This window comes from Chelonia mydas, chromosome 9, assembly GCF_015237465.2.
Source record: "Chelonia mydas isolate rCheMyd1 chromosome 9, rCheMyd1.pri.v2, whole genome shotgun sequence".
Lineage (NCBI taxonomy): Eukaryota > Metazoa > Chordata > Testudines > Cheloniidae > Chelonia > Chelonia mydas.
The window spans coordinates 64,786,786-64,808,584 of record NC_057855.1 but is presented as its reverse complement, the minus strand read 5'-3'; the positions used below and the strand labels follow the sequence as shown (position 1 = coordinate 64,808,584).

The window sequence follows — 21,799 nt, the reverse complement described above, 5'->3', positions numbered from 1 at the left end:
TAAATGACTGTTGAATTTTATTCAGAGACTGTATGTTCAGGGTAAATGATATGCAGCTTTAATGAATGCATCCAGCTTGGCTGCTGTTGTATTATGTTTCTCTTTGTGATTTCTAAAAGGAAATAAGACTCTTTGAACTAAAATGCTCCCTGTGGTTCATGCGTAAAATCTGGGATGGACTCTGCATGGGTCAACTTTGCTTCAGTTGTTCCAAAGCCATGGTCAGGAGCACAGAGATGATCTTTGCCAGGGTGTATGAACGTACCACAACAATGAGATGCTGGCTATGCACAGTATTCCTGATGTGGGGCTTCTTGTGAGGATTTTTTTTAAAGGACAGAGGAAGTTATAAGTAATCTTTCACTCACCTTGAAAATACGAGATATGGGAAGCAATTTCTTCAATTTCTAAGGGCCAGACGGTGGATGCCCTTATGCCAAGGAGCCTTCTCTACCCATTGTGTCCTTCTCTGAAGGGGCCAGGCCCCATCAGGGTGAATGGGGCGGGTAGCATCTTAGACTTTCTCATTGGAGCAGTGAGAGGCATGTGGAGGACAGGGTCTTGTGGCTGAGTCAGCCAGAATCCACCCGGACACTCACACGGCTTTGTACCCTTCCCCCATTTCCTCCCAGTGGCTTAGAGCCAATTTGACCTTGTTCATATACGTTCTGAGTTAATGTAGATTTAGACTTTTGGGCCACAAATTCTGCTGAACAGGAATATTTCATCACCGGTACATTTCTTGGCTTTATATTGAATCTTTGAGAACGTTCTAGTGTCGTTCCTCTGCTTTTTTTTTTCCTTCATGCCCTGCTAAAACCCAGAGACTCATGTCTCTGTTTAATGTGGAATGCCTCACCTACTTAAGAAAGGGTGTAATTCTCTAACTTCATGCTGTGGAATACATGATCAAGCCACTAGACCATTAGTGAGCTCTGAGTCATTATTCTGGCTGAATATAAGTTTCTCAAAGTTAATGGCAAACAGAATTTCATCCAGTTCACATGCTTCTAATTATTATCGGATGGTGTTTATAGGTCTTAGGCCAGTAAAGACATCCAAAAAACTACAAATGTAACTGGATCAGAGAGTATTTGGCTTTAACTAGCTGTCAATTAGGGACAAAATGATGGATTCCAGATCTCTTTCTGAGTTGGTGTGTGTGTGTGTTCATTTCCTTCTTTTTCCTCCCCAAACTCTCTCTGCAATGCAATAATAAGAGGCGTTGTTGCAAAACTATTCTGGCAGTAGAGTGCAAACAAAAATGTGTTCCCACCCTTTCTCCTTCTTTTGGCATAGAGTTTGTGTTGCAGCTTACATCTACTTTGGCTGTGCAATCAAAAGTTACTTCTCTCCTGAAGTAAAAGGATTATAGAGTGAGTTTAGGGGAATTTCACTCAGAAAAAAAATTAGCGCTTGACTAAATGGCGAAATTTACAGGCATAATTACACCAGTATAGTTTTACAGCTATAATTATACCAATATAACTCTCGGTGTGGTTCCTCTTATTCTCAAATTTAGCCTTTCCCCAGTTTAGCTTATGTCACTTTGGAAATGGTCTAATTTGGTTAATTCTAAAGAGGAGTGGGCCACAGGAAGACAATACCAGAGGGATGAACACTGCTGCTGAGGTAGAATCATAACATTGGGAGCCACTCTTTCATAGACACAGATGCCATCATTTCAGAAGCCACTCCACTAGATGTGAAAATCAGAGAGAGAAAATAATCAAGGAGTAATCAGATTGTTAAGAATAGTCAGACCCCATTAGCCCTCCAAATACTCTTAACCATCCAGGTCTTGACCTCCCTTGCCAAACTGAAATGCCTCCCAACTCCAGTTCCACCTCAGTTCAGAACCCTAGATCTCACATGCCTGACTTTCCTTGCTTGCCTGCAGAGGTTTTGGGTGCACTCCAGGAAGCCTTTTAGTGCTTTTTCCCTCTGCAAAGCTTTCTGGGGTGCATTAGTACTACTACAAGCAACATATGGAAAATACATCGGTTCGGGGGATGTTAGTGGTCCTGATGCAAGAAAATGAATAACAGCTAATAGGTAGGGAAAAGGCTTACTCTTGCTCCTCTGAACATTGCACAAGCAAGCCCCAGTTGCATGTGTAGGGTGAGGGTAAAGGGGTGATAGAAGAAAACCCAGTTATACAGACGAATCCCATAGAAATGTAACTTGTATCCCACTATAAAACAAATACTCTGGCCATGTCTATACAAAGGGAGAAGGTGCATTTTTCAGAGTCAGGGCTTTTCTACAAAGAAAAGTTTGACCAGATATCCCAGTACAATTATACCAATATAGTTAAACTGCTGACTCCTCTTCTAATATGAGTGGCTTTTTTTGGGTTAGCTTAAATCCCTTCCAAAGTGACATACACTACACTGAAAAAAATATGTCCACACAGAGAGTTATACTTGTATAATTATAGCAGTTGAAAGACACTCTACCTTATACCACTGTAATTTCCCCATGTAGACAAGCCCTTATCTGGACCGAAAACCCTCCTTAGCTCCTAGACTAGTGGTTCTCAAACTTCTGTACTTGTGACCCCTTTCACACAGCAAGCCTCTGAGTGCGACCCCCCCCTTATAAATTAAAAACACTTTTTTATATATTTAACACCATTATAAATGCTGGAGGCAAAGCAGGGCTTGGGGTGGAGGCTGACAGCTCACCAACCCCCAGTTTGAGAACCCCTGACTTAGACTAACCAATTTATTTGAGCATAAGCTTTCGTGAGCTACAGCTCACTTCATCGGATGCATACTGTGGAAACTGCAGAAGACATTATATACACAGAGACCATGAAACAATACCTCCTCCCACCCCCTCTCCTGCTGGTAATAGCTTATCTAAAGTGATCACTCTCCTTACAATGTGTATGATAATCAAGTTGGGCCATTTCCAGCACAAATCCAGGTTTTCTCACCCTCTGCCCCCCCCCCCCCCCAAACTCACTCTCCTGCTGGTAATAGCCCATCCAAAGTGACCACTTTCTTTACAATGTGTATGATAATCAAGTTGGGCCATTTCCAGCACAAATCCAGGTTTTCTCAACCCCCCCCCTTTTTTTCAAAAAACCACACACACAAACTCACTCTCCTGCTGGTAATAGCTTATCCAAAGTGACCACTCTCCTTACAATGTATACGAAAATCAAGGTGGGCCATTTCCAGCACAAATCCAGGTTTTCTCACCCCCCCACCCCCATACACACACAAACTCACTCTCCTGCTGGTAATAGCTCATCCAAAGTGACCACTCTCCCTACAGAGCGAGAGCGAGTTTGTGTGTGTGTGTTGGGGGGGGGGGGGTGAGAAAACCTGGATTTGTGCTGGAAATGGCCCAACTTGATGATCACTTTAGATAAGCTATTACCAGCAGGAGAGTGGGGTGGGAGGAGGTATTGTTTCATGGTCTCTGTGTATATAATGTCTTCTGCAGTTTCCACAGTATGCATCCGATGAACTGAGCTCACGAAAGCTTATGCTCAAATAAATTGGTTAGTCTCTAAGGTGCCACAAGTACTCCTTTTCTTTTTGCGTATACAGACTAACACGGCTGTTGCTCTGAAACCTGACTTAGACTACATCACAACCAACTAATGCAACTGAAAAAGCATTAAACTGTGTCTACTCAGGTGGCAAGGGCAATTTCCAGTCACGTTAATCTAATTTGACTGAGCTAATTGGATTGTAAAGAGCACCTTCTTCCCCTGTGTAGACAGAGCCACTGTAAGTTTAAAAGATATCTTGGGGTCTATATGGTGCTACGTATAGCATCAGATATCCAGACCATCTCAGCTGTAATTAAAACAGATGTTTTAAAACTTCTGAGCCAAATTCTGCTTTGTTCCCAGTATAAATGTGGAAATTAGAGCTGTGCAAATAGTTTAGAACAAATAATCTATTAAACAGATTTTGCCTCTCTTTCTGTTTGTGAACTGTCCAGCCAGCAGATTAAATTCCTCTTTGTTTACTATATGAAAATACTCAACAATATTTTTCATGAATTGGTGATTTGCTATTAACTCAAAAATTCAAATTTTCAGCTGTTCTGATGTTGCAGGTGGTCAGATAATGAGTCATATAGTACTGTTTCTGTTGTCTGGTAGGATGACTATAATGTAACATCAGATTTCCCATGTGAATGCCTGTAGGAAATGAATTTAAAAAGTGATTTCTGCACATCTTCATCCGTACAAACTTAACATTCACTTTCCTCAAACATTCATGATAGTAAAATTTGATCACATAGGAATCAGTTGCATAGATATGGGCATAAACATACCTGAAGTAAATGTCATTCAAATTAATATTTGTGGGGAATTTTCTGCATTATTTGCTCGGCACTAATTAAATTCATAATTAAATAGCTTATTTAAACCTATCTCTAGTTAGAGACTGGATCCATCTCAGACCTCTGATATGATCCTTGCAGCTGCCTTTTCTCTCTAAATGGGACAAACCAAGATCCTATTACTATTAGTTATTTGTATTGTGGGAGTGCCTAGAAGCCCTTATCAGTGATGGGATCTCATGCTAGTCACTGTATATATACATAATAAAAAGATTGTCTCTGCACCAAAGAGCTTACAATCAAAGTATAAAATAAGAGACAAACAGGTGAATACAACAAATGGAATGGGGGCTCCTCAAGCCCTACATCTAAAAACTCCTAAACTTTCAAAAAGTTTGCGTTTGAGACGTCTCTGTTGCTGTTGTTATAGTATCTTAGTTATGGAGACACAAAAATTCAACTCTGAGATTCACCTCTGGCCTTGGTCATTATTTGGCTGCAGCAAGGCACATGGGGCGTTGGGCATCTGACAGGTGTGTTTGAGCCAGAGCCAAGAATTGAACTAGTCCCCAGTAGTTCCAGTAATGGGGAGGCATAAACTTCTCATCCTCTGTCTTGGCGCTAACCTCCACACTGGTGCATATATAAATTCCTTCCTCTGCGGTAGTGGAAATGGACCAGATTCACTGTTGCGTTGCACCTCATATGGTCATTTACACCAGTGCAAAGAGGGTCTAAAACACTACTAGATCAGAATGCTAAATGGTTCCACCCACTTTTCTCTGGTGCCTGTGGCCACATGAGGTACAGGGCAAGTTTCATTTAATCCCTGTCTGCAAGATACTCATTTGCACACACACTGAAATCCAAATTAGTGCAAGTTAAACTACTCTGCCACTTACCCTCTTTTTATAATCACTTTCTACCTGGTATGAAACTTTACCCCACCGTTTGTCATCATTGGATTTGGCCCAGAGCGTTCCATGGGAGTTGCATTTGCTTATTTTAGACTGAATTTGGAACGATCCATGAATTAATGATTCTCTAATGGTTAAGGTACACTGATGAGCATTGATTAAGCACTGATGCATTCTTTTGAAGCATTGAAACCTTTTGTAGCTAAAATTCAGTATAAATACAGGGCTTGATCCAGGAGCTCTTAATCAGGAGGAATTATAGGATTGGGCCTTTCTGTCTGTACTGTACACAGCTATCCTGTAAGTAGCTACCTTAAATGCTTTTTGTCTCTACAGTTTTGATCTCACATATTAACAGTGATGTAGAATAAACAAAGGGAAATCACTTGCTGTATCATTTGACTGTTCTTTCTAAAGTTACATCTGTATTTATATCACTCTCCTTGGGAGATTCATGCATAAAAACAAGAGGAGAGAAATAAAAAGTTCAGCTCAGTTGGGTGGTGCAGTATTTTTCCTTTTAAAATTGCCTCTTTTTTAACTGCTGTTTAGTTGGTTTTTTTCCTGATCTTGCAATTTTGGGACAATTTGCAGACACAGTGCTCTAAGGAGATATGTACTCGAACAATATCAGGTCATGTTGTTATTAATGGCTGCATTCAGTAAATTACACAATCAAGTCTCTCAGCCTACCAGAAGAAAAATGCTAGTCACTTGGGAATATTTTGTGTACTTGGATTCAGATAATAGTTACTTTTTACTAGCTGTTTCATACACATTCACAGGAGAACTAACCTCTGTGACATGAGAAACAGCAGGAATAGCATGAAACTATCTAAAATGTTGGCAAAGGCAACGCGGTTACATACACTGGGGCTTACTACAGGATGTGCTGTGGGTTGTGATTTGTGATTATTGGCATTCTTTGAAGCAATCAAACTTAAACTTTTTTTAGCAGAGAAAGCACGGAGCAGATTTAGTGGAAATAGAACGAGATTACTTTATAAAAGGGGGGAAACCCAAAGAAATTGACTTCTTAAAGATCTATAATGTTTATATTTCTTTATTTCTTACCATAAATGAAACAATGTGGATGTAATAATGGTAGGCCTGTTCATTGTATGGGCAAAATTTGTGCTGATGTCAAGGGGAGTTCTGAGTGTGCAAAGAAAGCAGAATCTGCTCCTGTTGGCACTAACCCAGACCTGATACTTCACAGTGCTGAATGCCCTGCACTTCTATTCAAGTCAATAGGAATTAGACTCTTAGCTCCTTACAGGGTCAGACCCCCAGGCAGCTTTCAGGCATTGCAGCAGGGTACCATTTTGTATCTACAGTACCTTGGATAGGACAAATTCTACCCTGATTTACAATGGCAACTCTCAGTCAGTGAAGCTGCACAGATGTAAATCAGATAATCTAGTCCAGGGGGTTCCATAACAGGTCTGGATGACTGTAACTGAAAACATCTGGCACCGCTGGTCTAATGTCATGTGGGTTAAGAAATCATTACTAGCAGTGCTGGGTTCACTATAGCTTTAATCATACTGGCAGCTTTCCAGATTGAGTGAAAAACTTGGTAGACAGTAAAAGGCTTAAACCTCTTGGTTTGTTTTCAGGTCTTAGATTCACAACCTATCAAATTTAAACTAAGTTCAAAGGGGGCAGCGTGACAAACACCCACAGATAGGTATATAAAAAGGTGACGTTAACAGCGGGGTAAACATTGGGGCACAGAGGTGGAAGGGAATTGAAAATTACAGTAGGATCAGAAGAGCAACAAGTGGGATAACAGTGAGGAAATCTGCGTAACATCTTAGGTGTCTATACACAAATTCAAGGAGTATGGGGGAATAAACAGGAAGAACTGGAAGTATTCATACATAGGATAAATGATGACTTAATTGGCACCCCTGAGACTTTGGGGGATAAACCTCATGTCTGGAATATTAGTGTAGGGGGTTGTAGCTTTTTTCAGGAGGGACAGGCAGGGAAAAAAGGGAGGAAGTGTTGCAAAATACATCAAGAATATATACACTTGTTCTGAGGTCCAGAAGGAGCTGAGAAGCAGATCAGCTGGAAGTCTGTAAGTCCAAGAGGCATACGAAGTAAGAAATCAACCCTGCATTATCTCTAGAATAACCCACTCCTACACCCTGTTGTTCCATATTTATTATCATAATCAATATCTCAGAAATTAACCTCTTGGAGCCAGCAGGTCTGGGGCTCCTGTCATTAGCATTAACACAAGATACATTATCACAATTTGTCAGAAAAACCCAGTTTAGTGCCAAAGAGTTAAAAATTGCCCATGATCAATGCTCTGGTATGTTTATAGGCATCTCAAACTGTCATACAGAAGTGTACTAAGAGCCAAGAATGACGTTACTATATTTTTGCCTGTATTCTGTACCAATTGCTTTTGTTGTGTCTGCCAATATATTTATATCATTTCTTGTGCATGCATAAAATACTCCTCAACAAAATCTACACCTGTATTTTACTAAGCTTTATTTTACCTATCAATTAGCAAGCTCTGCATTTTGATATTTTAAATTTCTAGTCAATTTCCTAGCTTCACCATGTTTGTTGTTCCAAAAATACCTCACTTCTCCTGCAATATATGTATATATACCTAGAATTCTATAACCATATCATGTGTTTTCTAGCACCTATACAAAAATATATTTAACTTGTTGATCTTTTCACTTCCCTATGTCCTATCTTACAAACTTCAACACAGTGTTCATTGTGGATGCTACGGGCCTGATTCACCACTCCATTACTCCACTTGGTACCAATACCAAGCTACCGGTTTAACTGGAGCTACACTAGTATAAGAATTACAGTACATCTACACAGCAAAAGCTGTGCATCGGCTAGCCGCTCCAAACTAGCTTGAATCCAGGCAGCCTGCATAATAGTAGCTGTGGAAACAGTGTGGTGCAGGCTTCAGCATGGGTAGTACAAGCCCAGTATAGACCGCGGGTACATACTTAGCTTCCTAGCCTGTTTTGAAGCCCACACTGCAATATCTTCACTGCTACCTGGATTCAACCTTTTGCAGTGTAGACACACCACTGCATTATCTCAGGCCATATCAAGCCCTTTATATTCAGATATGTACAGGACACTTCTTCATAATCTTCCTTCTATAAATATAAATAAATGTCCAGGTGAAACTCTGCATTAAAGAACCAAATTCAGCACATTGTAATTATATCTACACAGTATATGCACAGCTCCTATCAAGCTAAGGACCATTTTATTTATTCTTCCAACTGTAGAATGTAAATCCAAGCCCATCATCTATTGTTATTATGTCTGGTTGAAATTTGATTGACAATCATTATATCATTCTGATTTCACTCTAAAATATTCCCAGTCTACTAAAAATATAAGAAGTCGTCTCAGTGACAGGAGTTTACTGACTCTTTACCACCAAGTCATTTCTTATAGCTGAAATTCACCACTGCAGCACATCAGCACAAGACCAGTGAACCACTTAAATCCAGGTAAGCTTTTAAAACAGGGCTTAAATTGGATATAAATAGTTCCTGTTCATACAGGTAAAATTCATCATGTATGTTTTTCTTTTCTCTTACTTTTGGGCAAACATTTAGGTTATTTTAAAAGAAAACGTTTGGAGACACTTCGAAAAATAAAATTCTCATTTTCTGTTTAGTGTTTTCAAAGGGTCCTATTGTACATTTTTACAGAGGGAGGGGGTAAATGTTTGGGTGTTTGGAAGGGCTCCCATTGAAACCTCCCTGTAGCTTGGAAGGTGGAAATGAATGACAAACGAAGAAGAAGGTGGGGAAAATTATAAATAAATAAATCCATGCTCATAGTAGCATTTGAGTTGGGACAATTAAAACAGCAGTAAGACAGCATTCCCCAGGACCCTTGGCAAGAGTCCTGGCTTGTACTGTGCTGTTAATACACTGAGATTGTCAAGAGGATGCAAACAGACCTTTGGCAAAATAACATTGTATCTGTAAACATGATCAACAACTGAGATAAATGGCTTGAAAATGATCTCACAAGAAAGATTTGGCTTCAGCTTTTACATACTCAATTTCTTTGGTTTAATCCTGACCATTGCCTACATACAAAAATATTTCCAGTAACAATTTGCTCCTGTAGACTGCAATATTTATTTAAAATGTTCATCAAGGAGATATGAGTAATGAAAGTAAGGGAAATTTTTCTCCAGGTGTATAGAATTTTAAAATGGGGGGGAGGGGAGGATGAAATTCCATGAACAAATTGTTCATAATTGTTTGAACATCTCTCACATCTACCACTAATGAAACTGGTAGCACAGCTGAAAATACAACTTCATACTCTTTTTCCCTAAGATCTTGGGCCAGTCTCTGAATTATCTTAAGTATCTCTTGTCAACCTTATTCCAGCATACAAAACTACAACAGCTGCAATCCTCTGATCTAACTAATCCTTAACCCTTGCTTCAGAATCTAATTAGCATGACCCTTCTAAAAGAAATGGCTCTCTACCGAGCACATTAACACATTCCTCCATTAACACATTCCTCCAATTCTTTCTCCCTTGCTTCCTCCTTTAGTTCCCCAAATTGTTTTATATTATTCCATTTTCTGAATTACTCTTCACAGAATCAAGTCCTATGATCCCTTGATTACCACCATATTCTCTTCATCCGTTTATTATACATACTGCTTTATTTATTACACATACATACTCCTTACAATTACTGAATTGTATCTCCTTTTACTGTTGGTTCTTCCAAGGCCAGCACCAGCCATGTATCATCCATGAGCTTCTCTAATTTACTTGCTCTTCCTAAGTACATCATCTGTTTCTCTAATTCTGTTGATTGCTTTTTCAGTGCCAGCTAATAATGCTGAGGACAAGCCGCTTCCTATTACCTCAGCTGTGAAACCAAGAACGTCTGAAATCTGTAGCTTGTATTGTATCATTTGTAAACTCCATGGTTAGCTCTGAAAACCGAATATGGCTGTGTCAGGGTTCCTTCCCCACTCTGAACTCTAGGGTACAGATGTGGGGACCTGAATGAAAGACCCCCAAGCTTATTCTTACCAGCTTAGGTTAAAAACTTCACCAAGGTACAAACTTTGCCTTGTCCTTGAGCTGTATGCTGCCCCCCCCCCCCAAGCGGAAAGAGACCACTTGGAGACATCTTCCCCCAAAATATCCCCCCAAGTCCTACACACCCCCTTTCCTGGGGAGGCTTGAGAATAATATCCTAACCAATTGGTTACAAAATCATCAAAGACCAAACCCCTGGATCTTGGAACAATGGAAAAATCAGTCAGGTTCTTAAAAGAAGGATTTTATTAAAAAAAAGAGAGGTAAAAATCATCTCTGTAAAATCAGGATGGAAAATACTTTACAGGGTATTCAGATTCAAAACACAGAGGATCGTCCTCTGGGCAAAACCTTAAAGTTACAGAAAACAGGAATAAACCTCCCTCTTAACACAGGGAAAATTCACATAAAACAAAAGATAAACTAATCCTCCTTGCCTGGCTTACCTATACGGGTTGCAATATTGGAGACTTGGGTTAGGATGGGTTGGAGAAGATGGATTTCTGTCTGGCCTCTCTCAGTCCCAAGAGAGAACAACCACGTAAACAAAGAGTACAAACAAAAGCCTTCCCCCTCCCCCCCCCCAAGATTTGAAAGTATCTTGTCCCCTTATTGGTTCTTTGGGTCAGGTGCCAGCCAGGTTAGCTGAGCTTCTTAACCCTTAACAGGTAACAGGATGTTGCCTCTGGCCAAGAGGGATTTTATAGCACTATATACAGAAAGGTGGTTACCCTTCCCTTTATATTTATGACAGGCTGCAGCTAGGCTTTTAAAAAGAAGACCCTTTCTCATGAGACCATCAGCTTTATCTGAAAGGTAAAGAACCGGGTCAAGGCTAGTTTAGAGGGGAGCAAGTGGGAAACCAAACACAGCTGTAAGAGTACGATTGTTGTTTTGTGTGTGATCATTCATCCAAGTGGCAGTGCTTCCCGTGCCCACTCCTTTCACACTCAGTGACCTCAGCAGAGAACACCTCTGCTATTATTTACGTTGCTGAATGAGTGGTTGCTGTGGCCGTTGTCCAGCTCCAGTACCTACACAGCTGTCTAGTGTCTTCCAGGTTTTGGGTTGTATGGTTGATTTTTTGCCACCCTTATTTGTGTTTGAGATCTTGACAGTAGAATCCCAGAATTCTGACAAGTGATGGCTTGCTTCACGCTCCTCCTCCTCCTTCCAAAGCAACAGCCTCAGACTAGCAAAATCACAGCTTTCAGTCTCATGCAGCCTGAAATTGGGCTTCATTTTCTTGGTCTGCCATGTACTACAGTGCAATGCTCAAACCTTCATTTGGCTTTGAGCTGCTGCTCTGGCAAAAAAGGATTTAGGAGGGAAGCAGCAGATTCTGAAGTAGGATAAACAAACAGATGAAAGTTTAGACCTTGTCATTACAATATTATTTCTTTAAAATGGGAGGGGGAAGGTGAACAGGGCACTATTCTTCCAGGTCTTGTGATCCCGTTGAGCAATATTTGGGGTTCACAGAACTAAGCTGAATCTGCAGATACTTTTGCCTATAATTGAAATCTTGTGTTTGTTTCAAGGATTAATCAGTTTAACAGCATGTTCTTCTAGGTAAAGGGAAGCCTGTGTTATGTGCTAGGGACAGATATATACACATATATATAATGTATGTGTGATATATCCATTTCTGCTCTTTTTTTCACAAGGTACATTTACACTGGTGCTGGAGGTGTAATTTCCAGCTCAGATAGATATACACGTGCTAGCTTTGATCGAGCTAGTGTGCTAAAAATAGAAGTGTTGCGGTGGCATGGGCTGGCATCCCAAATAAATATGTAGGATCCTGAGTGGGACTGTACTCGGGGCAGCTAGCCCCTCCCGCCACCATGGATACATTTCTAGTTTTAGCATGCCAAGCTTGATCAAAGCTAGTTCATATACATCTACCTGAGCAGGAAACTACACCTCCAGCTCCTGGGTAGCCATATGCATAGTCTCACACTGTGGTTTTCACTCTTCCTACTCAGTTTTCCACCTTATTTTTTCCCAATAGAGTTTTCATTTTTTCTCTTTAATTCAAAGTCTCTACGTAAAACACAAAAGCATCTGAGTTGAACTTTCAAACCCACAATGTTTAAGTGGTTTTGAAATTAGACCAGAAAAAATAGGTCTATTTTCCTTTCTACCTGAGCTCTGTTCAGCTCAGTCATAGGACATAGGCCAAGTTAGTTTTAAGTAATGATGTCCTGTACTTGTAGCATTCCCCCTATGCCAGGGGATGTGAGGGCATCCAGGTCACTCACTTAACCAGCAGGTATTTCTGAGGGACTGTTTCAATTGGCTTTATGCTATGTAGCTAGTGCAGCATAAAAGGACCAGAGCGGAACAGAGAATCTGTACTACAATAATATGAAATAATGAAACTGTAGGTCAACAATAACAGCACTCTGCAGAGATCTTTAATGTATTCTAGTCCTTTTGATATAGTCTGTGTTCTATTTGGCTAGAGCATTGCTAGAGAATATTTGAATAATGTTGAAGTGATGCACTAACTGTTTGATGTTATATCAGAAAAATGCATCTCCCACCACAATCCCTCTTGACTGGTCTTTTCCTTTCATACTGTGTGGTCTGCTGTGAGATCATACCTAGAGAGAGATTGTTTCCCCATACTCAGTATGCGGCTCACTGAAGGCCGCATCCCGAGAAGTACTGAGCCACCTGCTTCTGGGATTTGCAGGTATATGGCATCTCTCAGAATCTAGCTATGTGGCTGTTAGAGCAAATCTTTCTCAATTTTCTAGGCTCCCTTAATCTTTTTTTATTTATTTCTGAGCGGCCTAACACACTCACTTTCTTTTTTTAATGTAATGTGTAAACTTCTTTGTAGTTCTTGTGTGGCACATTTCTAATTTAGTTCAAAACTTAATGCTTAGCGAACAGCAATTTTAGCAACACGAACCATGATAAAGAAACCATCAGGAATGTATGAGCAGGCAATTATTTTGCATGAAAGAATTAAAGACCGTGAGAGTGAAAATGCTCATGTATTATCTGCTTTGTGCTGCTGCAAGCCAGCCTAGTTTGTACAATTCCCACCTGCTGTAATATTGTTATTCTTCTGCTGTCCTGTTTCCTCTGTTTTTTCCCTCTGCATAATTATCTCATAGTATCCTGTGTTCCATCTCTTTGCTCTTTCTTGCATGCAGAACATGTTTTCTTCAATTTGTTCTCTTCTCCCTGAGTGTCTTTCTTAAAGAAATCAGTTTACATTGACATTGAGTAGAGAGTAGAAGAGTCCTGCTGGGTGCCCTCACTGTAACCTGATTTCCTCCGTATTTGTTCCATGGGAAATGGTTACCTACAGCGTTTAAACACACTTTTAGACTGCTGATTCAGAACTAAACAACTTAAAAAGCATACAGAAATGAGATTTTTAGGATCATTTGGAATGTTAAGACATTCGCTCAAAGCATTTTCAGACAGCAGCAGTCATAGTTATTTTTACAGAATGACAGTCAAATTCAGAACACAGAAATTAAATTACTGGTTGTCCAAGTCATGCCATTTCCATGCCTAGTACACTCAGTCCTTATAGATGCCCTTCTGTGTACGTGTATAATAATAAACTAGTTGTACTTCTATCTCCTGCCAATTGCTTTTTCTCAAGCTTTAATATATTTTTCTTGCCCAAGCGATTTTTGTTTAATTTATAGAAGCATGTTTCATAGGGACTGGCTTGGTATGTGGGGGGGTGGTTTGGTAATGAAATATGGAGCTGTTCACAAGTCTGGGCTTAGCCCAAGTTAATAGTAAGTAGAAACCATATCTATCTAATTGATATTTGGTGGCTTCTGTGAAACTATTTGGGGGTTTTCAGTCTATATCCTAGTGGAAAAAGTCAACATCACATAAGGTGTCATCACCATTGATAATAAGTTGAATCCTTGTTAACAGTCTTTGCAGTAGGATGAGGAAGTGTTAACTTAATCTGGTGTGTGGTGGAATTGTGCACAGTTAAATAGTCACTAGTACATCTCAGCCCCAGTGGGGGCTGTGTTGCAGTGATGGAAAAAACTACCCTTGTGTGGTTTATTATATCAGTTTAAGATTGTAAAATGGACAGGAATCATATAAATATAAGATCTTAGATAGTAACCAGTACTTTCATAAATCTAACATATTCTAACTAGTATAGTGTACAACACCCACAGAGAGTTGCAGAATTAAGTTAACAAGCTAGAAAAGATTCAGAAATGTGTCATCTGCAGCTGGATAACTAGATTCTGTGGGCTAACTCCTGAGAGGTGATCAGCACCTCTCTGGATTTGTATTCTTTAATGAACCTATAATATTTCCTGGTTCAGTGATTTCAGAAATTGTGTGTCTCTGTGTAAGTGATACACCTGTACCAAGAAGTACTGCCAGCATCATCCTTGATCTAGTTTTGAATGAGGCTCCCAACTTTGTCTCCGTTGCTAAGATCTGGCTAACTGGTACCTCCAGCCCTGGTTTAGTCCAACTAGTTACCACAAGCAATTTAGTGCAGCACAAACCATAGTGGATCCAAAAGCAAGCAAAAATAAGAAAATGGGAGGGGGAGTTGCACCTATTTCCTTATTGCCTGGTCCCAGACATTTGGCTGGACAAGTGCCAGATCTGATTGTAAACTACAGAGTGAAAGTTGAGGATGCAACTCATGTTCCATTCTCATGATCTGTCCCATTGCCTTACTCAACTGGTTGCTATTTTGACGGGCAGGTCAATGAATGACCTTTAGTTTATTTTGGGCGGCTGGAGAAGCTTTTCTGTCATCCAGTTTCAACCAAGAAGACACCTGAAGGATGCCATGGACAGGATCTGAAATAAACAACAGGCTCTTCATAGATGATCCCACTATCGAACTGCCTGGTTTTGTTCCACCAAAGACAGTGCATGACCATCAACCATATTAAGGTGTTACTTGGAACATGTGCGCACCTGATGCACAAATGAAGAAACAAGGATTCACCACAGTGTGAATGTAGAAGCCTCCAAACCATTGAACACATTGTGAACAAGTCTTTTCATTTCCAGACAATATGGCAATGGCACATTCTGCATCTCCTGAAGCCCTTGAATGGATTTGAAACCTTTCTATTGACTTGTAAATGTTGCTATTTCCATATGAAAGAAGAAGAACCCATTTAGTGATCATGGCCTTTTCTATTTTAGGTGATTGCACATGTCCATGCTGCTGTAGGTGTGTGCATGCCTTGTGCACAATTGTCAGAGACCCTTTTCCCTCAGTGGTAACCCATCCAGGCAGTTTGAATCCCCTCTGTTGCCACACATCACTTCATGCTGTTACAGGAAGGCAGAGCTACCCAGATCCCCCTTAGAACCTTCTTACTGCCAGTGACGGTTGTTGGAATGTTTCTAGTCTTGTTATTGCAAGTTTATTTCTGTCACTTGTTATATATAGTCTGTTTCTTGTTTAGTAGTTAGTTAGATATAATGTATAGTTAGTGTAAGGTTTTCATTTTTTAGGTCCGTTTTGGAACCAATTTGATTTTCAGTACTGGGACTGGAGCCATGCCTCACTCCCTGGAGTTCAAGTCCTGCAGGTCATGTGTGAGACCAATGCCAGTTAGTAACCCACACCCCAGTTGCCTAAAATGTTTGGGGGAGTCCCACAGCAGTGACAAGTGTCACATTTGTAGAGGGTTTAAGAAGCCGTCTGGTTCAGAACATACGCTGAGTGTGGCACCATTGGTACAGAGTACATCTCCTTAGATGTCTTTGGCACCACGCACTGTGTGTACAGCACCGAAGAAGAGACACAGATCTGCTAAGAACATGGTATCTCGTCCAGCAAGATCTTCACTACTGAGGCCGGCTAGAAGCAAGAACTCTGGCAGGGACTCTGAAGGCAAGTGTTCCCCAGAGCATTCCGTTGCTACAAAGGATGGGTTCAGCAATTCAGGAACCTATTCCAGATCTGTCAAGGTGGACCCCTGAAGTTCCTATATGTCAGATCCAAGACACAGTTCCAGTACTAATGACACTGGAAACATACGCTGCTGCCAGAGAATTGCTAAGCCTCTTGGTACCAGTATCCCTGACAGTGCAGGAAATGTTATAACTGATACCAGCGACCATGGTCCCTACACCAGCTCTGTAGGAGTATGCAGTATCATTGCTACTTCTGGTACCTAGGAGGTTGGAACATTCCAGGGGCAAGCCATCGTTAGTATCACTGGTACCATGTCTGGGTTTGGCTTACCTATCTCCTGTTCCCATAGGTTCTGCCCCACCATTATCGCAGCACTGTGTCATCTTCATCATATTCAAAAGGGTCCACGGATGTCATAGCAATCCAAACAGTGGGCACTTCGCAAGTGGCAATGGACTGTGAAAACATGGGGCCTATCACCACCATACCAATGGCATTTATGGACATCTTGGGGGGTCCCTCCCCCTGCTAGGACATCTCAACCATCTGAGTTGACTTCCTTGAGGGTGCACCAAGATCATCGGCACTGCACACAATATTCTCCAATACCTGCCACCGGGACTTGTACCAAGCAACTGGAAATTGCTTAGACAACTCCTCCACCTCAAAAGGCAGAATAGTCATTGCCTCAGTGTCCAGGTGTGTCTTCTTCCTCATCATCAGATGAGGCTGTAAAGATGGTGAGTGATTCTCCACCAGCAGATGATTATTGGCTCAACAAGAACTGCATGCAAGGGTGACCTGTTTTAGACATTCAAGCAGAAGAGGCCCACAAGCTAGTGGACATTTTAGCATCTGTGGGACCCTCCAGAGTGGTGCTTTTGATTAATGAAGCAATTCTGGACTGGTTAAAATACTGTAGCAGACCCCTTCTTCCCTCCCACCTAAGGCTAAATGGGCAGAAAGGAGTGGGAGTAGAAGTATGTCCCTTCTAAGGCTAACACCTCTATTCTCACCTGCCTCCAGTCTCTTTGGTGGTGGCAGCAGCTAATGAGCAGGAGAGGCAGGGACACCAAGCATCAACACAAAAGAATACAGAATCAAAAAGGCTGGATTTGTATGGTCATAAGCTTTATTTGACAGGAGGCCTGCAGCTAAGAATTGCTAGCCAGCAAGCTCTCCTAAGTCGCTATGACTTCACCCTATGGGAAAACATCATGAAGTTTATAGAAAGGCTACCGGAGGACTCCAGAAAGAGTTTGATCTCATGGTGAGGAGAGCAAGCTGGTGGCAAGGACAGCTCTTTAGGACAGTTTGGATGCAGCGGACTCAGCAGCTTAATCCATGGCATTTGCCATATCTCTGAAGAGGTGTTTATGGCTGCAGTCTTCTGGTCTTCTTCCTGTAGTACAGCAGACCACCCAAGATTTGCCATTTGAGGGCTTGTCACTCTTTTCAGAAAAGACAGATTATAGGCAACATAACCTGAAAAGATTCCAGGGCAACACTGAAGTCACTTAGAATGTACACACTGGGGACAAAAAGGAAGCAATTCCAGCCCCAGCAGGCTCACAGATATCAGAGCTTTATACCTTGGGCCAAAGACCTGCCAAGAAAAAGGGGCAGGAATTACAGGAGGCAGTCATTAACCACCCTCCCTACCCCCACATCATCTGCAGCAGGAGGTTCCGCTCAATCAGCGGCCCAGTCAAAACATGCATTTTGATGGCTTCTGAAGGGCAGCATTCCAGTAATTATAGACAAATCTGTTCATATTTTTGCCAGTTGTCTATCCCACTTACTTCATGCTTGAACTCGCATCACACTGGATTGCTGGGCCCTAAAAATGGTGGATCTGGGATATTCCCTTCAGATTGGTTCTATCCCCCCTTCCCTGTCCTCCTTCAGGGACCACTCTTCAGCAGGAGGTCCAATCTCTCCTTCTAACGGAAGCAATAGAGGAGAAATTCCTCCATTCCTCAGGTGGAAAGGTTTTTATGCCCACTATTTCCTTATACCCAAAGCAAAAGGTGATCTCAGACCTATTTTAGATCTAAGAGAGTTAAACAAGTACCTGAAGAAAATAAAGTTCTGCATGATTACCCTAGTTTCCATCATTCCTTCCTGAGAACAGTATGCTGCCCTCAACTTAAAGGATGCTTACTTCCATATAGCGATCCATCCAGATCACTGCAAATTTCTCAGGTTCATAGTGAATGGAACACACTACCAATTCACAGCACCTCCATTTGGCCTGTCAGCAGCCCCTTGAGTTCTCACAAAATGTGTAGCTTGATCTGTTGTCTTCATAACGTAGGAGGAGTTCATTTCTGAATGTTCATACATACACACAAGCATATAAGCAAGAGAATACATGTACTTGCTATTGTTGTAATCAATGTATTTGGTAACCAAATTGCTAAACCATCATTAGTTGCCTACATCTAGAAGGCAGAGACAGTAAATAAAAGAGAATATTTAAAATGAATAAAGGAGCAGTTAGAAAATCCTTCTAAGTAAGAGAATTTTCCATAGCTTCTGTCACTTGTTTGTTTACAAAAAAGTAGTTTTTCACAATTGAATTACTGGAATAAACTTTAAAACATTGCATAATGGCTTATAAGCACAATTTTCTTTTGATCAAATTGCGGGCCTGATCTTACAACCCCTCCATGTTTGGACAGTGCATGGAACTCAATGCGGATATGATTTAAGCAAGGACTGGTACATACCAAGGGGAGTTCTGCATGTGACAAGTTTGCAGAACTGAGTCCTTTGCACCTAGTTAAACTGATTCAGATGGATTCCACTGGCATGACTGAAATCAGAACTTGGCACTTTGACTTTGTAGGGCATTCCTGATATCATAATGAATCTGTATGATCAAAACAAATGTGCTCTATAATGAGAAGGACACAAGACAAAGAGGGAAGTAGGGGGAGGACACCAGCCAGAGACTCTCTCTGATATGCTGCTTGCCAAAATGGTCAAGGGAAAAAGGAAGAAGTGGTGAAAAAGGGGGTGTTTTGTCTGTTAGTGTAAGAGATTGCTTATTGCCTGTAACTGCATATGTGGTATCTAGATGAGCTTCAGACTATGTTATACACACTGTTTCTTTTGTTTTAATCTGATTTCTCCTTCTCTCTCTCTCTCCCAGTTTCCAACCCCTGTGGTTTTAATTTATTTAAGAAATGTGCACACTTGTCCCAGAAAAGAGAAACAACAGTAAGTGAAGGAATTGGGTCTGGAATCAATCATCATCTGGGTAGTCAGTCAAAAGGGCACAGGGTAAAGGGTTCACTCCCATGAGGTATGTCACTATAAGGACTCCCACCCAAATGATAAATCAAAAATGTCTGAGATCACAGATATGTGTTACCAAACATGTATCAATTATGGATTATTTGAATGACTCATTTTGTAGCAATCCCTACTCTGGGCGAGAAGACCATGAGTTTAATTCCTACATGATAACTTGGCCTAATACCTCTTACATACACTGCACTATGGTACTAGAAGATTGTCAAAGGTGCTTCAGAAGAGATGTGAAAGTGAAGTCTCCACTTCCACATCTCTTCTGAGGCACAAGTCTGATGGCTGTCTAGGCAAAAGCTAAAAGACCAGTGGGACTTGAACCCATGGAAGTTAAAGATCCATGTCAGTTCTCAGAGCATAGAGCATTTTGGTACCCTGGCCAACATTCCAACCTTCAGTAACAACAGGGCTTAATAGTCAAGGCTGCATGGGAGTCACTGCTGAGCGATATATTTACAGCCACTATACCATCAGTATTTAACTGCTGTAGTCACTTTCAGAAAGTACTTTCAGATGCCTTGGGTGAATAAGGTGCTTATAAAGCCAAATTCTATTCCATATTTGCCTCATTTTTATTTTTATCCTCTGATTGCTTTATCTATAAAGGCATCATGATTCTGTGACTCCCAAGAGCTGAATCCTGAGGCTTTACTTGGGCTTTCATCTTTATTCCTTGAGGTGGAGTTCACATCTGGTGTCTAGGGACACTAAAGTCCCTCCACATAGCATAAGCCCTGCATAGCAACTGCCGGTCAACTGTCTGACTGACCATGCAGGGGTGTTTGCATGTGGTGGAAATAGTATATACCCTGGGGATGGACAAGGGTACAGTCTGTATTCATGCAGATCCAGTGTCCCCAGTACCATGTGTTACGAATGTGGAGGGGCTATGGCTCTGTATACAATGCATTAGTTGTCCTGCACCTCAAGCCTGGTTTGAGGGATGAAATTCACTTCCCAGCCTCTGTGCACTCTTCCTCTATAGAATCCAAATACTTGAGCTTTATGCAAGTGGAGTGAAATTCACTCCCTGGTACAAAGGGCCCACGCAGGCCCCCTTGCACCACTTAACCTTTTAACTTGGGGGATAATTTCACCCATAACCAGCAAGACACTTATTATTAAATTATGACCCCCGAAACCAGAGTGCATATGTGATACAGAGAGTGGGAGTCAACACATAAAATACACTCCGGGAATTGTATCACTTCTGTACGAGAGGATGGTAGCTTTTTTGCCATGAATTTATTTCAGCTTCTGTTTCAGATCTATGTGCAACTGGAACACCTCTCTGTAAAGCCAATGCATTGCCATGCATTGGAAAACTCAAGCTGGCAGAATATAATGCTTCATAGGGAGGTGCTAGTTATTTTTTCAGAATTTTAAAATGAGCTTATTTTTCTCATTATTTTTAATAATTCTTAAATCGTTGAAACAAATTCTGCTTTCTTATGGTTGTCTTTCCCCTCTACTGTGCATTCATTTGCACTGTTTTGTTATTCTTGGGTTAGCTCACTTCTGAGACACTGATCCTGATTTATTTTCTTTAAAAGAAAAGAGTATTGAAGTGTTTGTATCAAAAAATAAACAATATATATATAGTTCCAGCCCATTCGTTTTCCTGCACCATGAACCTGGGTTGTGGGATGAAATTCACCTTCCATCCCCACTCTCCGCTCACCCCATGTATAGAGACCAAATACTTGAGATTTATGAAGGTGTGGCAAATTTCATTCTCAGATCCACGGCCCACTGAAGTAAATAGGAGTCCTTCAATTGGCTTCAATGAACTTTGAATTAGGCCCATAAAGAATTAAACAGAACTCTGAAAATGTGTACTGTATATATAGAGAGAAATTTAGGTCAATTTTTGGACCTACCAACCTTGACAGCTCCCTTTAAGCATCCAGTAAGTCATGCAGAAAATGCACAGGAAAACACAAAGATCAGACTAAGCTCTGAAACTAACAACAACAAACAAAAACCCAAACCATTAATAAAATAAGTAGGCAAAAATAAGCCAAAGTAGTCTTTAAAAATGTGTCAAATAATACTCTCGTGTTGCACAGTTATCTGGGGAGATAACATATTTTGACAGAGAATATCAGTCTATGTATACCGAGGCAAACATTTTATTAAAACAAAATACATCCATTTTAAAAACATGCTAGGCATGCTTTTCCCTAAAGATGCCTCAGAGAAAGATGTTCACTGAATTTCCATGCAACTTGATGAATGTTTTGGAGCTAACAAAGCAGAAATACAATTTTCA

General features: G+C 40.8%; 1 long non-coding RNA gene across 3 annotated transcripts in view; it reads left to right on the top strand.

Moving 5' to 3' along the window:
* LOC119567136 overlaps nucleotides 1–21,799 on the top strand; it is a 138,998-nt gene that overhangs the window by 80,103 nt on the left and 37,096 nt on the right. Inside the window, exon 1 of one of the 3 annotated variants that reach the window (XR_006283679.1) lies at nucleotides 5,427–5,528. The exons of the other annotated variants lie outside the window; for them this stretch is intronic. This is a non-coding gene — a long non-coding RNA (uncharacterized LOC119567136). Of the gene's footprint in view, nucleotides 1–5,426; nucleotides 5,529–21,799 lie in introns of those variants that run through there. 3 annotated transcript variants of the gene reach the window in all.